Genomic DNA, 15,316 nt, shown 5'->3' with positions numbered 1-15,316 from the left:
GATAAACACTACCTAACTCCAAGATTTAGGATAGAGCTATAATAATCAAGACAATAAACAAAGTCAAAGGATAAAACATTACCCAACTTCAAGATTTAGTATAAAGCTATAGTAATCAAGACAGTGAAAGAACAGATAAACAGGTCAGTGCAACAGAAAAGAAAGCCTAGAAATAGACCCACACAAATATACTCAAAGTGATCTTTGGTCAAGAAGCAAAGGCAATTCAATGGAGAAAGGATAGTGTTTTCATCAGATGGTGATGGAACAATTAGACATCCACATGCAAAAAATACATCTTGGCAGACTGTACTCCTTTTACAAAAATTAACTCAAAATGGATCATAGACCTAAATATAAAATGCAAAGTGATTAATCTAGAATATAGCATACATGACCTTGGGTTTTGTGATGACTTTTTAGATACATAAAAGCACAACCAATGAAAGAAAAAATCTGTAAGTTGGACTCCATTAAAATTAAAAATTTCTGCTTTCTTAAAGATACTATTAAGAAAATGAAAAGACTATCACAGACTGGGAGGTAATATTTGCAAAACATAATCTGATAAAGGATATGTACCCCAAATATGCAAAATTCAATAATAACACAAATAACCCAATTATAGGCCAAACAATAAAAAAAGGGCAAAAGATCCAAGCAGACAACTTATCAGTGAAGATAAATGGTAAATAAGAAAATGAAAAGATGCTAAACATCATGTCATCACATAATTATAAATTAAAAGATATCCCTTATAATAAAAATAATATATACATATAAACTCTTGTTTGTTTTCTTAGACAACCTCAACTAATACACAGGGCATTTTCAGCTACTTGTATACATAATTTCTATTCATTACTTTATTTCTGGAACTGATTGGAGTGTCTGGCACATTGTGGGAAGCTAATATTTGTGGACTAGAGAGTATTCATGACCTGACGTTCTTTTTTACCCTGTAATGAAAGAAGGGTTCATTTTGTTTCCTTGTAACTTTATCCATAGTTCTGCAAAAGCCCAATTTACAGAAGGGATGAGGACACAGACAATACCTTTGATAATTAGCTTGAGAAGAGGAAAGAAAGCTCTAATCGGTCTATTTCATTTCTTATAAACTGATAACTGTTAGCAGGATGCAGAATGAAGAAATACATATGTGAGTGACAGTGGTGGTAGAAGGGGGTTGGGAAAAAATTAGCTATTGTGGCCTGAAAAGTTCAGGAAAAGAGCATTAAAAAGTTGCCACAAAGTATCTGGAGGAAGGACTAAGGAGAGAAAGCCTGATGTTTGAATTCATTGAATTAAAAAGGCAGAAGGAAAAACAGGTTACTGAAAAGAATGAAAACATGAGTTTTCTTTTTACCCTGGAGACTTTCAGCATCCAGATAATGAGCTCTAAAAAACTAGGGTTAATGTACCTTTATCCAAAGAAAAATAGTATAGTATTTTCTCTAAATATATGAATTCATTATTTAGTTTGAATTTTCTCAATGTTGTGGTCACTATTCCCCCTTATTTCTTGTTATTCCTTAGCTAGAAAATGCAACTTTCCCTCCTTTCTTTTACACATTATTTGAGTTGGCCCTACACTTCTTCACTTCTTGATTGGAGTGCCTGTCACATCTACTTGAACAAACTATACCACTCCACCTTTTGTCTCAAATATTTTCATGGTACTTTGTGTCCATAAATATCTGTTTCAGACTCTGAATAAAAAATGCATTTCAAAGCTGAACCTAACAAACCTCTTCAGAACACTGTCCATCCATGACAATAAAATGACCAAAGTTATTACTTATTTTGTTCTAACATCCAAATTTTTCACATCTTTTTTCAATCCCCTTTTTTACACTTACTGAAGTGTAAGTTCTTTTCATTAATTTTAACCACAAATTTTATAGCTGTCATTTTCTGGGGATGTGTAAAAAACATTATTGCCCAACACCAAGAAGAGCACTTGGCACACAGTACGTGCTCAATAAACATTTGATGTCTGAATGAATACAATTAAGTATTCAGTGTTTGAAGGAGTTAACAGTGACATTTTTAAAAGCAATAGCGATCTGTGGAACATAAAAACCACGCATGAATTACTAGCCGCTAATTGATTATGCCTTTCTTGTTTCAGACAGAGGTACCAAATTGAGGGCTTAAATTTTTTAATTTTGGAAGGTTCAGCATTTTGTCTTAAAGAAACCGTATATGGAACATAAGCATCCACATTTTTTCAAGTACTTAAGTCAAAAATGTTAACCATCTCCAAGTTTTAGTCTGAACATTCCTTGGCCAGGAGCTAGGTATTGATTTTGCTCACCTAATTGGAATCCAACTTTGGCCCCTTTCATTCAACCATCACTTGGCAGCTCGTCTCTCTCTCTCTTCCCCAAGTCCCATCCCACTAGCCCTCTCACCCCAAATCACACACAAACTAGGAAACCAGCTTGGAATATCGGTAAGCTAAAATTGATGACACTAAACGCATTTTTAACCACGCGATTTCCCTCCTCTAACCAGTTTAGGTCTGTCCCGACAATATTTTACTCTCTCAGAAAGCGCCCGGTCGCCTAGCCTGCGACAACCGCAGCGCCTTGCCGGAGCAGCCACGGAAAAGCACAACCTCCTTCTTCCTTCTTCAAACTGCCACGGGGACTTTCCAAGCGGGCTCGGTCGCGCAGAGGCCCCGCCCCGCGGCCCTAGCGGCGCGGCAGGCGCATGCCCGGTGCTCGCCGCCCGCCCCTGCCCGGCGCGGGTTTCCCTGGGTTTCCCCTGGGCCCTCCCGCGCGCCTAGCTCCTGGCTCCCTTCCTCGTCGCGCCCTACGCGGTCATTTTCGGGCGCGCGCCTCTCCTCGTGCGGGGGAGCCCAGGGCCGGGAGGCTCCGAATGCGCGGCGATTGGCTGACACGTGGCTGCGCGTGCGGCCTGAGAAACTGGGCAGCGCTCAGAGTCGGCTCCTGGGTTGGTGCCGGGCTCATCTCAGGTAAGCCGGTAGGCTGGCAGGTTCCGGAGGCGGGAGGAAAGAGAGGTGGGTCTAGAGTAGCCCTTGAATTTCCACGCGCAGCCACCGTGGTGAAGAAGAGGCCGCGCAGAATCTGCACCCAGTGAATGTTGGCCCCGCGTGGCAAGGAGTGATGGGGCTCACTCGAAGGTCAGGTCATGGGATCCTCAGCTCTTCTTTCTGGGCATGATTTCGAATCTTCCCCTGTTAACTATTACAAGAGTTCACCTGAGCATTTAGCCAAGGGTGTAGGTTTTTGGCTGTTTTCCCTTGAGGAGCGATGGGTTAGAGCATTCAGGTCCTGGTTTAACCTGTGATTGACTCTGTGCCCTTGCGAGTCAGTCATTTTGTGTTTCAGTTCTCACGCTTGCGAGTTTCGGCAAAGAATGCGGTGCTTATTTAGGCACGCTGAGCAGTGTTGTAAAAAGATACTGTTAGATTTTTTTGGTTTACAATGTCTCTGGATCCAAATTTCTCTAACTGGAGAGTAACACTATCCAACAGAAGTATTTTTAAGTTCTGTGGATGGAAGGAACTGGATAAAAACAAGATAGCATTATTAGGGTGACAGAAAAGGAAAAACTTTACACAAGAACAGGATTTTGAAAAGCTGCTTTGAACATTTTACGTAGATTGTATCGTACTGGAAGTAGACAAAGGTGGCCAAACCAAAGGGCCAAACAAAACTACATTTCAAGGAGGTTTTTTTTCTTCCCCAGGTAACTTTAACATAATGACAAGTTACTAGCTTTTCAAAGTTTCTCCTTGGGATCTAGCGTGGAATTAACCTAAAATGACGTTTACACAATCATTTGGGTATCCTGTGCAATAGTATACCAAGAAAATGAATTAAAGCTGAAAAGCTGACTTTGTATAAGGTAACCAGAATTAAGATATCTCATTGGTGTAAGGTTAATGATGGCAAATCAGAAAAAAAGAAGAGAACGCAAAGGCATAGAGTTTATAGAAATATTTTAATGTGTTAATTTTTAAAGTATAATAGAATACAGAGAAGTACATGGATCATAAGCATACAGATCATTGAATTTCACAAAGTGTGCATACCCATGTATCCAGTACCTAAACCAAGAAAGAGCATTGCTTGCATTCTGGAAGCCCCACTTTGTGCCCCTTTTTCAGGGGTACCCATGACTTCAATTTTTAACAACATCTATACATTTACCTATTACTGACTGTATGTACATGGAATCATACATCATATAGTTCTTTGGGTCTCAGTTTTGCTCAATATTGGATTTGTGAAATTTATATGTGTAGCAATAGTTTGTTCTTTTTTTTTTTTTTTGAGAGGGCATCTCTCATATTTATTGATCAAATGGTTGTTAACAACAATAAAATTCTGTATAGGGGACTCAATGCACAATCATTAATCAACCCCAAGCCTAATTCTCAACAGTCTCCAGTCTTCTGAAGCATAACGAACAAGTTCTTACATGGTGAACAAGTTATTACATAGTGAATAAGTTCTTACATGGTGAACAGTGCAAGGGCAGTCATATCACAGAAACTTTCAGTTTTGATCACGCATCATGAACTATAAATAATCAAGTCAGATATGATTATTCGTTTGATTTTTATACTTGATTTATATGTGAATCCCACATTTCTCCCTTATTATTATTATTATTATTATTTTTTTTTTTTAATAAAATGCTGAAGTGGTAGCATTTTATTTTAAAAAATGCTGAAGATGCATGACATTCAGTTTTTGGCTGTTACCAATAGGGACTTCCATGAACATTTTTATAAGTATTTTGGTGAACATGTGTATACATTTCTGTTGGATATATACCTCCTGGAGAAATTGCTATATTATAGGGTATGCGGATATGTATTTCTCAAATACACCACCAAAAAGATTTTCAGATTAGATGTGTCAATTAACACTCCTGTTTGCAGTGTTTGAGAATTCTGGCTCCTCCAAATGCTTATAACACTTAAACATTCTTTTTTATTTTAGCCCTTCTGGTTGGTATATAGTGATTACACATTGCAGTTTTTCCCCAATGACTAATAAAATTTAATACCTGTTCATATACTTATTGGCCATTTGGATATCCTCTGTTGCAGGGGTCATCAATTTCTATAAAGGGCCAGATAGTAAAAGCAGTCCTTGCTTTGTAGAGTTTCAGTTCAAACAGTACTGTATGAAGCTGGTGTTTCTGTCTTTTGGACTTTGCAGGCTATATTGTATTTTCTTTCTTCCTTTTTTTGCTTCCTTTTTCCTTTTTTCTTGTCTTTTTCTTTCCCTTTTTTTTGCCTGTCTGCCTTCCCTCCCTCCTTTTTTTTTTGCTTTCTGTTTAACAGTTTGCTAATCTCTGTTATGTTGAAAAATGTCTTCACTTTTTGCCCATTGGTGGTCGTGAAATCATTAACTGTGGGGGACTATATTGGAAAAGTATAAATACACAGTAGTATTAAGTAACATGTGCTGTAGTGTTGGGGTTAAATTTCAAATCTCTAAACCTACTTTCTTTGCCTTTGCCAGTTTTACCTCAAGACTAATTAGAGACCTGTTTGAGACTTTTCTGAATTGTCCTTGTTGCTTCTACTTTCTCCCATCCTTTAAAGCAGAGGCATGAAAGAGAAGTGAGGAAAGAAAGGTGATAGTACTCTTCTTTGATTTTGCATAAAAGGCTATGAAAGGGATAATTCCAGACATGCACACATGCACACATTTTGACTGATAGAAATAACTTCCTGCTTATAATTGCCACACAAAATAATTGTACTTATGTGCAGTTTTTCACTGCATTTCTTGAACCAGAGTTGAGTCATTATAGATTTTTATGGCTGGCAAAGGGTATGGGCTACTGGTGGAGGAGATTCTTTAACAAGTGAGATATGTGCACCCCCCACCACACTCCTGACCTCCTGCATGAGCAAATAGAGTATTTATGTAGTACAAAGGTTTTATAATACTAAACCCTGACTGATGCTTCTCTAATAATAATGGTCTGTGAGTCCGGTTGTCATTAGCTTCCGAGAATAACTGCTTCCCTGGACGTTGCCTGCATCACATTCCCATTGTTGACCCCTGGGACTCTCCATTTTCCTGGATTCCAATGGGGACAAACCTTGCTTTTTCTGGTTGCAGCTCCAATTTTTAGATCTACACTTAGGTTATAATTAATACTTTTTACTTTGTTTAAGGTGACTATATTACTCTGCTATGATTTATTATCTGTTGCTTTTATGCTTTACTTCTAGCAAAAAGTTTTTAATTAATATGTTCAGATATCTGGAACTGGGATAGGCCGAGGATAGTTAACATTCGTCTCATATGTCATCTACAGAGAGAGTCTTAGGATTAATGAGAGAAAAAAGAGATAATGCACAACAGTAATTAATTCTAGCTGCTTTTGTTAGTACTGTGTTATTCTCTTTTGAATAGTGATATCACATTGGAGTTTTTCCCTAATGACTAATAAAATTTAATACCTGTTCCTATACTTATAGGCCATTTGGATATCCTCTGTTGCAGGGGTCATCAATTTCTGTAAAGGGTCAGACAGTAAAAGCAGAATTGAATTTTGAGAGGAGAGGGCTCTTTTAGGGCATTAGTTGCAAAAACAATGTCCTAATAGTGCACAGAGCACTGGACATAAGAGCAGAATCAGTGTGGCTTACTACCTGTCTGTGTTAACCTTTCTTGGATCTAACTCTCCTATGTGAAATGAGGTATTTGACTAGACATTTCTAATCCTTTCCAAAAGACGTAATAGAGAAGCAAAGAATTTAGAATTTAATTGGCCCCAGAGGTCATTTAGGTTACCCTCTCAGTTTTCTTCAGTGAGAACACCTGAGGCCTTGAGAAATTGTATTTAGACACATAGTTACAAGAAACCAGTTCTAACTTTTATTCCAGTTGCTTTTTCCATTATGCTACTTGTGATAGGCAGCCTGCTAAGGTAACCCTGGTATTCATACTCCTGTGTGATCCTTTCACCTTGAGGCTTGACTAGACCCAGAGGCTCACTTCCACAGGGATATGCAGAAAGTGGTGTAATGTCACTTATGAGATTAGGTTACAAAATAATGTAAAACCATGGTTGCCACCTTGATTACAATGTTGTGAGAGACCTTAACTGGAGAACCTAGCTAAACAACAATGAATTCCTCAGAAACTGTGAGGTAACAAATGGATTGTTTTAAGCTGCTAATTTTGGGGTAATTCGTTAAGACAGCAATGGATAATTAATAAACTGGTCTTAATAATTTCCGATAAATTTTAATAAAGAAATAGTTCATCCTGAAGTTTTTGAGAACATGGCCTCAATCTTTTTATCATCTAAATATATTTGAGGATATGTTATTTTTACTCTTAAAAGTAAAATACTAACCATTTAACTATTCCATAATTGTTTTGGTTATAATTTAATTGCTTGGTATTTGTTTTATCTCAAAACTGGCAACATAAAGAGATGATTACTTTGAAGGTTCATTTTTTTGGGGTTTCATTAAAGTGGATGACCAGTGGGACAAATTTATCATACCATGTGTATATGTATTCAAACACATGGTTTTGCCCTGTTTTCTTTTTTATTTTCTTAAAATAACAATGATTATGTGTTACTATTTTACAACTACCCCTTTTCATTTAATAATTTATACATCTTTCTGTGTCAATATATGTATGCGTAGCATTTATAGTATGTATGTACCATACTTTGTTTAACTACATTGTGGAACATTCTTACTATTTTTTAATGGCATAGTTTTTATAAAAACAATGCATGCTCATTATAAACTCTTTTAAGCAACTTAGATAAATAAAAAGATGACTGCAAAACATTACCTCAAATTCTATCATGCAAACTGAGACAACTTTCATTAAAGACCAGATGTACAGAATTCTGTTTCTGGTCCTAAGAGTGCTCAGTATTAAAACAGAAAAGAAAGCCTGCCTATGGGGACATGTTTGTTAAATTTCACACCAAGAATGAAGAAAAAATCTTGAAGGTTTCCAGAGACAAATTTTTTTTTACTATATCAGCATTAGAATTCTTGACCAGCAGTATGACTAGTCTACACTCAGTTAAGTATGGGAGTAGAATAGAGATATTTTCAAACCTGGAAAGCCTAGAAGTTATACTCTAGCAAGTTTCCCCCTCCACACTGATCTAGCTACTTGCCACAGATTTTGATATGTTGTGTTTCTACTTTTATATGGTTTAAAATGTTTAAAAATTTCCCCTAACTCAGTTTTTTGAACTATGGGTTATTTAGAAGTGTTGGCAATTTTTGAGTTTTATTGTTACGATTTCTAGTTTATTTCTTTGTGGTAAGATAACTTAATTTATATGATTCCAATTCTTATGAATGTGTGCAGGTGTTTTTTTTTTTTAAATGGATCAGAATAGGGTCATTTTTGGTAAATGTGACATGTGCAATGAAAAGATTGTGTGTATTCAGCCAGGTTGGGTGGAGTTTTCTGTACATGTCATGTAGGTCAAGTTGGTTGACAATACTGAGTCTTCTGTATTCTTGCTGATTTTCTGAGTACTTATTCTGGTTATCAGGAGAGGTGTGATGAAGTTTCCAACTGTAATTATGGATTTGTCTGTTGCTCTCTTTGTCAGTTTTACTGTCAGTTTTACCTCATTTATTTTGATGCTCTGTTAAGTGTTTACATGTTTATTCTTGTTAGTGAAATAAATCCTTTAATGTACATAGTCTTGGTAATATTTCTTGCTTTACTTTGTCTGATTTTTAAGAGAATGACTCCTCTTTTCTTTTGATTAGTATTTGCATGTTTTTTTCACTGTGCTCTATTATCCTAAAATATAGTTGGGAAAGGGTAATTTGTAGGATACTTTTATTTTGTGTTGATGGGGTTCAGAACACACTATCCCAAAATCTGGCACCTTGGCATATTGAAAATTTTAAGCTGAAGGATTTTGAGAAATGGCAGGTGGAAGAAGGACTCCCTGACCTCCCCTCCCCCTTTTCTCCTGAAGTAGGTCATGAGACCCTTACATGAGAGGCGACCTCTATATAACTGGAGGAAGTGAACATCTTTAACTCCAAAGGTGGAGGGGAACCAAGAGGAATCCAAACAAATGGGCCTTGCTTGTTCCCCCAGTTTATTACCCTTGGCTCATATCCTTTTGTCCTATCACATTTTTCTATACTTTCCACTCTTCATCATACCTAATATAAAAATGCTCAGGCTTAACTCTTTCTTTGGGTCTTCATTTCATCCTGTAAAGGCTCCTATGTCACGTAAAACTTACATTAAATAAATTTGCCCTCTTTTCTCCTGTTAATCTCTCTCTGTCATTTTAATATTCAGGCCCACCCAGGGATCCTAAGAGGATTTAGGAAAAGTTTTTCTTCCCCTATAGTGTGCATTTCGTGTCATGTTTTATACTTGGGCATTTATTTAATTTAAATAATATTTTGATTTTAGGAGGTAATGTTTTTTAAAGTGTGACCTAAGATCATACAATTTCATGTTAACGTACAAGAATGTAAGTATTCATCACATAATTAGAAAAAAAATTTCCTTTATTTACTCTACTTCTTGGATGGTATTTGGTAGTTTTTTTTACAGGTACTATTTACATTTAGGTGTTGAGCTGTTTTGCATGATGTCTCAATCATACATATAACCTAAAAGAAATATAAAAATTTAAATTCATTATTTTAATGAAGTATTTCTGAAATATGACAGACCTCTTCTTTAAGCAGCATGTCTTGAAACTAATTAGTACTTTAATATGTTTTTTATCTTTTAAATTTAATGTAAATTGAAGCCATTTCCTTACTTTATGTCAAACAGCTTATTACCAGCATGGGAGCAGTAGATATTGTGTGATACAGCTTATGATATTCCAAAAGTAGAACATTTTATTCTGAGGCATGAGCTGGCGCAGTGGGCAAGGTTATTCTAATTCGTTTCGGTAAGTGAACTATAATTTAAGAAGTTCATATACAAAAACTTACTGTCTGTGTCTCTTTGTGATTCTTTACTGGAAAAAACCTAGGTTTAGGATTTCAGCAGCTTAATTTCTATGGTCTGTTTCATACATGTGATTCATTTTCTTATCTGTTTAATTAAAATATGCATACAAATCTTTAAAATGCCTGTATTTTTGTTTCTTAGTCATTTTAGAATTAAAATCTTATTTTAAGTATTTTGTTCACATGATAACAAACTGGTTTTGAAAACTCATGTTTAGTCTACATGTAAATATGCTTTAAGGATTAAAGAAGTTACTTTCTTGACTAAAGGTTTTAGAATAGTTTAAAAAATATATGTTAATGTTAGGAATTACTTTTTGAAAAAGGGTTATATTATTTGCTTAATAGTGCATAAAAATTTACTCTTTAACATTGCCACATTTAACAGTAATGAGGTTTTTAAAATTTGCCACAAAGATTCCTTTCCGTGCTATTCATAATAGAAAATTGTGATACTGCCATCCAATGGAATATTAAACAACCTGAAGAAAATGTTTCTTTCTGATTTGAAGAAAAATGTTTATAATATTGTGGAAAAAATCAAGTATATGTAGACATTGACTAACATACATATGTAAAACAAAATGGACAGGAAACACACTAAGATTTTAAGAGTGTTTTATATTTTGGTGGTGAATGTAAGAGGTGATTTTTTTTCCTTCTTTTGTTTTAGTGTATTCTGGACTGTTTTTTTACAGGGTGTGGTCATTTGGGCAGTGCCTAGAATTTGTATCTCTAATTTTTTTCTATTATAAGTGAATTTTACCAAATCAAGGATTCAGCCTCATTTGATATTAATAGTGTATCAGCTTTGACTTCTAATGATTATAGTTGATTGTAACTAGTGTATTTGTTTTAAAGAATATAATTATTTTTAAGCCCTTTGATATCTTCCAAATGAATTGTCAAAAGATTTAAAAGTAAGTAAGTATTTTAAAAAATGTTTCTTGTTATTTTGGGGGTTTTAAAGAATGGCTGGTACTTTCTAAGATCTGGCTGTACCACCCTCCCTTCCCCAGCTTGTACTGGTCTTTACTTTGCCCATACTTGTTTTCCCTACCAAATTTAGACTGTGTTTATAGTTTCTCCTTAGAGTGCAAGAAGCTTTGTCCTACGTTTTGAGAATTCGTAAGGTCTTAACTACTCCAGGGCCTTCACCTCAGGCTGCAGTGAGGACCCACACCTGCTGCGTCATAGGGATTCTTGTGGCTCTCAGATACCACTTTGCTCCTGGTTTCCCTCTCCTTCCTGCACAGATGCTGGATGTCATGCAGGTCGTAGAGTTGGTGGTGGTGTAGTTTGGTGTTTCTAGTTTTGTGGTAGATGTTTTGTTAATGTGTTTGATCTTGCTATCCTGGTTGCTCTCTGTTTTTATGGCGGTATTGGGGGAGATTTATAAACTACACTGGTTCTATCACAGTCTTCTCAGATCTTCTTGGCTTTTTTACAAAGTTGAATTTATTCAGTTTAAAGGCTTGTCTTTTTTGAAGGTATGTTCTACTAACATGTTCTTTATGATTATAGAAGGTAGTTGCTTCAGTTTTTTAAGTCTTATTTTATGAAATAAAAGCCTAGCAACAGTTTTTGCCTTGAAAATTTTACTAGTTTGTGAAATCTAAAATTTTAGTGACCTCCCCTTATTTCCTCGATTCCCTACAGCAGAAAACATAAGCAATTTGCCAAAGGCTACAGAGTTATAAATGGCAGCACCTGTATCCCGATTTACTCATTTTATGATTCTACAGTAGTCAACCCTGAAATAGTTATAGAAAGTGACTGAGTTAAAGGGAACTCTGTTTAGAAAAGTGTTGTACCCTTCAGCTTAGGACTGTGCTTGGTTAGGGCTACTTTCAGGTGGTATGAAAAAGAACCCTTCCAGAGAGAGTGGAGATCGTCAAAGGGCTCCTGATCATCAAGAATTCAGCCTCTAGTTGATTCATGACTGTGATCCTTCTTTATTTTAAATTTGTTCTGTAAGAGGCTGAAAATGTCTCTGAACATACTAAGTGGTGTGATAGCTAGAATACAGATATATGTGTTAGTTTCCTATTGCTGCTGTAACAGCTGTAACAGATCACCACAAATGTAGTGGCTTAAAACAATATAAATTTATTATCTTACAGTTCTAGATGTTAGAAATCTGAACTGGTTCTCACTGGACTAAAATGTTATCTGTTGGGGTGTGCTCAGAGCAGGGAGTCTGAAGAAATGGCTCCTCTGTTTACAACACACCCAACAGGAATCTGGGTTTTTTGTGGCAATGGGCACAAATCTTGTGGCCTTTCCTGAACAAATACCCTACAAGCAAAAAAAAAAAAAGGGAAGAAGAAAATTAAATTTAAAAAGTGTAAAATGATGTCAGGACTATGCTCCTTTGTAGAGTCTCTAAAGAAGGCTCTCTTTTCTTGCCTTTTCCTGCTTCTAGAGGCAGGCTACTATTCATTTCAAATGTTGCATTTCTCCAAGGAGGTGATCAATTACTATTTTATAGGACATTCATGTATTTGGTTCTTTGAACTTATTGATTCAGTACAGTTAATTATTTCATCCAACCAGTACAGTCACTGTCTGTCATCTCTCCCCATGGGTTTGGAAATGGTAATGGAGCTGAACAAAGACATGTCCAAGGTCTAAAAACATGAAATGTGTGAGAGTGAGTGTGTGTGTGTGAGAGAGAGAGAGACAGAGAGAGATTGATCATGTGCACGTGTATGTGTGTGTTTTCGAAAGACGGGCTGTGATGAACTTTGAAGTCTCAGGAATGTGGAATCAGTGTTGATATGCGTTGTTGCTGCACTAGGGAGCTCCTCTGGCCAGAATTGGAGGTAGGGGAGTCACAGTCTCTAACTTGTGTATTAGAATAAGAGAGGCGATGTTGCACTGATAACCCCTGTTTTTAACTGAATACAACACATTTATTTCTCACCTGTACAGAGCTTGTCTCAGAGATCAAGGTTCCTTCTGTCTTGTGATGCCACCATCTCAAATGTGGTTTTCACAGTTGTTGCAGGAGGAGAAGAGGGGGCTAGGAATTCTCCGAGAGTGCCTGTAGGGTGAGTTCTGAAATTGGCTTATATCACTTTGGCCTATCCTGCTTTGGCTACAGCTCAGTCACATAACCCAATGTGAAGGTGAGGAAATACAGTTTTCCTGCATATTCAGCAGCAGAAGCTGCTATGGCTATGATTCAACCAGTCTGGATTTCAGACGGGGAGAAGGTAGAAAAGTAAATGATGGCTAGATTATGTTATGAACTGAATGTTTGTGTTGCTTCCCAAATTCATATGTTGAAACCCTTCCCCCTCAATGTGATGGCATGAGAGATGGAGATTTTAAAGATAATTCGGATTCTATAAGGTTATGAGGGCTCTGCCTTCATAAATGGGATTAGTATACTTATAAGAGTCCCGAGAGAGCTTGCTTCCCGAACTCTTGCTCTCTGCCATGTGAGTATACAGTGAGAAGTTGGTGTTTTACAACTCAGTAGATGACTCTCAACAGAACTCAACCATGCTGGCATCCTGATCTCAGACTTCCAGCCCCTAGAACTGTGAGAAATAAATTTCTGTTGCTTATGAGCCATCCAGTCGCTGGTATTTTTGTTACAGCAGCCCAATTGTACTAAGGCAGATCTCATCCAATTTCATTGCACAGTAGGACTTTGCCCTGCCCTGACATCACCCCATGGCACTCGTAGCTTGGGGTATTGCTTCTGATTTCTGTGTTGGTGGAATAGAAGGCTTGTTCTAATGCAACAGGGGGAGGTGAGAGCCATGCAGTTTTTCTCTCAGTCTTCTTTTCAGCATCACTAATGTCTGATAAAAGACAGTATATACATACAGTGTCTAGAAATGGTGAGAAATTTCTGTTGTTTATAAGTCTTTAAGTCTAAGACATTTTTGTTACAGTCCTCCTCACTCCCATCCTTTTTCAGGATGGCTGACACATGAATTTCTCGATGTTCTCAGATGGTTCCTCAGGTCCACAATTCCCTCTCACTTTTCTAGTTTTTCTAGGTTGATGTTGGGGGAGAAAGCCAGAAATTTTTTTAATTCATTATCATAAAACTTCCTGATGTCTGAATAAAACTTAGGAAAAAAAATCTCTAAACCTTTTCTTCACTGAGAAGGAAAGAGTTTTATTCCTTTTTCTTGTTCGTGTAAATAGAATTAAACATTTATTTCTGGGATCTAGGTAAGATAGTAATTTTGATAAAACCAGTATCTGTGAGTATCTGATAGTGACCAAGGATGGCAGAAAACAGTGTTAGGTTACCTGTGGGATATGATTCTTGTTTTAGCCAGTGGATTCCCTTTCTTCCAACTGTTGATGTCCTTACCCCCTCCACTCAGATCAGGCTGAAGGTCTGAAAAATAATTTGAAAAGTTTATCACAGTAAGTACATTGTTTCAAATTTTTAGCTTCTCTTGGCATCTAAAAGGAAGAAAAAATTTAAATATTTTGATTTGATAAAATAAGCACCCTAACCAATAAATAAGTTATAAGGTTGAAATGTTAGTTTACAGAATAAGCCAATAATCCCTTCAAAACTCTACATTGGATTATTCATCTAAAATATATATATATCCTTCTGCTAGGTACTGTGTTCAGAAGGCACTAGAGATACGTATTAGTGTAGTATTAAATTCTTAGGCATTACTAAAAGTTAATCAATGTTAACCGTATTCATATGAATTCATAGGAACATCACAGAGTAGTGGACTAATTAACATTCATTTAAATTTTAATTTAATGTTTGTCTACTTCTCCACTAGATGGTGTTGTATACTAGTTATTGCTCTATAGCAAACAAGGGCATATATCTGATGAGATAATGCTAAAGTTAATACTAAGGTTAAACTTAACCCGTGTATTAATACAATTAAATAATTGGTTTATTTGTTGTATAACTAAAGGTAAAATATAATTTTATCCTTTATATATAAAAATGTTGTTTACCAGTCATCTATGGGGAATGCATACAGTTGAATTTTGGTACAGTTGCTGAGTTTCTGTAGTTAGTCATTTCACTTTGTCAGTGTCCTAATAGCCAAAAAGATGAAGGATTTTCAGTATACCATTGAAATTATCTCAAAGGGTTTTCACTTAACAGTTTTCCAGAATGACTGAAGTTCTGGTAAAACATACTGACTGGTGCCTGTGGTATGCTTCATGCTCTGACTGGTACATTGACCTCCGGTAGAAGCTTCTCTTCCGGCTAGTTCCATTGATTTACCAAGAGTCACTTGTGTTTGTCCCCAAACCTGTTTACACCGGTTGTATCTGTGATCATAATCATAAAATTTAAATCTAGGTAAGCTAATGGGAATA

The 15,316-nt window shown here is 36.4% G+C and overlaps 1 protein-coding gene and 1 non-coding gene across 2 annotated transcripts in view; both read left to right on the top strand.

Annotated features, from left to right (window-relative positions):
- The first annotated feature begins 2,738 nt into the window (after positions 1 to 2,738).
- The window catches only part of MIPOL1 (mirror-image polydactyly 1), a 323,728-nt gene continuing 311,150 nt past the window's right edge, over positions 2,739 to 15,316 (top strand). Inside the window, exon 1 of the mRNA XM_057488492.1 lies at positions 2,739 to 2,980. The gene's annotated coding sequence lies outside the window, so the exon portion shown is untranslated. The remainder of the gene's footprint in view (positions 2,981 to 15,316) is intronic.
- LOC118910333 (small nucleolar RNA SNORA11) lies at positions 12,163 to 12,291 on the top strand. Its single transcript, XR_005023914.1, has one exon. It is a non-coding gene; the product is annotated as a small nucleolar RNA SNORA11 (small nucleolar RNA).

The sequence above is a fragment of the Manis pentadactyla genome, chromosome 11 (assembly GCF_030020395.1).
Source record: "Manis pentadactyla isolate mManPen7 chromosome 11, mManPen7.hap1, whole genome shotgun sequence".
NCBI classification, from domain to species: Eukaryota; Metazoa; Chordata; class Mammalia; order Pholidota; family Manidae; genus Manis; species Manis pentadactyla.
This window is presented reverse-complemented; position numbering and strand designations above follow the sequence as displayed.